The sequence below is a fragment of the Cystoisospora suis genome (genome assembly GCF_002600585.1).
Source record: "Cystoisospora suis strain Wien I chromosome Unknown contig_3187, whole genome shotgun sequence".
Classification (NCBI taxonomy): domain Eukaryota; phylum Apicomplexa; class Conoidasida; order Eucoccidiorida; family Sarcocystidae; genus Cystoisospora; species Cystoisospora suis.
The window spans coordinates 33,358-34,053 of NW_027155982.1; positions in this window are offsets into that span (position 1 = coordinate 33,358).

Genomic DNA, 696 nt, shown 5'->3' on the forward strand with positions numbered 1-696 from the left:
TGAGGTTTGCGGGCTGTCGCGGCCATGTGGGACTGAAACTGTGCATACCAACAGAATTCTGGTTTCCCTGAGACAGACGGCGATATGTGGTTTTCCTTTTCTGAGACTGCAGAGGTGGTTATAGCAGCTGTTTCGCCAGTCCGCGGCTCCGGGTTACGCGGCGGGAGGAGCCTGCAAACTACAATTAAGCGCTGAGAAGCGATGCGCAACGCAGCTCCTGAATGTCCCATCTGGCTCTACGCAAGCTTTCCCTTCTCTGAGGGGAAGGCGGTGGTGACGACGTCTGCAGCGACAGGCATTGGCCACGTATATTACAAGTCTATTGGGGTAGGGGTTAGACGGAGGAGGCGGCACAGATAGGTTCATATGCCCTTAAGAGCGCACGGACGACGGGACTTGCAAGAGCTGTCAACTGTTCTTGCCCGGGAGTGTTCCCTGGCTTCATTTGACAACATCCGGCCCTCTTCAAATGAACAAGCCGCCCTCCATGTGCAGGGCCTCCCGCCAAGAGTGGCTGCAGCTCTGGCGGACGAATCAAGAATATTTACACTAGTGTTTCACGTTCGCTCTGTTTCTGCGGACCGCGCGCCTGCGAGCCGTAGTGCCACTACTGCTTCAGTCTCTACGACGGCTGTATCGCCGAACCAGCTGGTCAAGAAGGTGAAACGACATGCTAAGTGTAGTGCCCGCTGCACA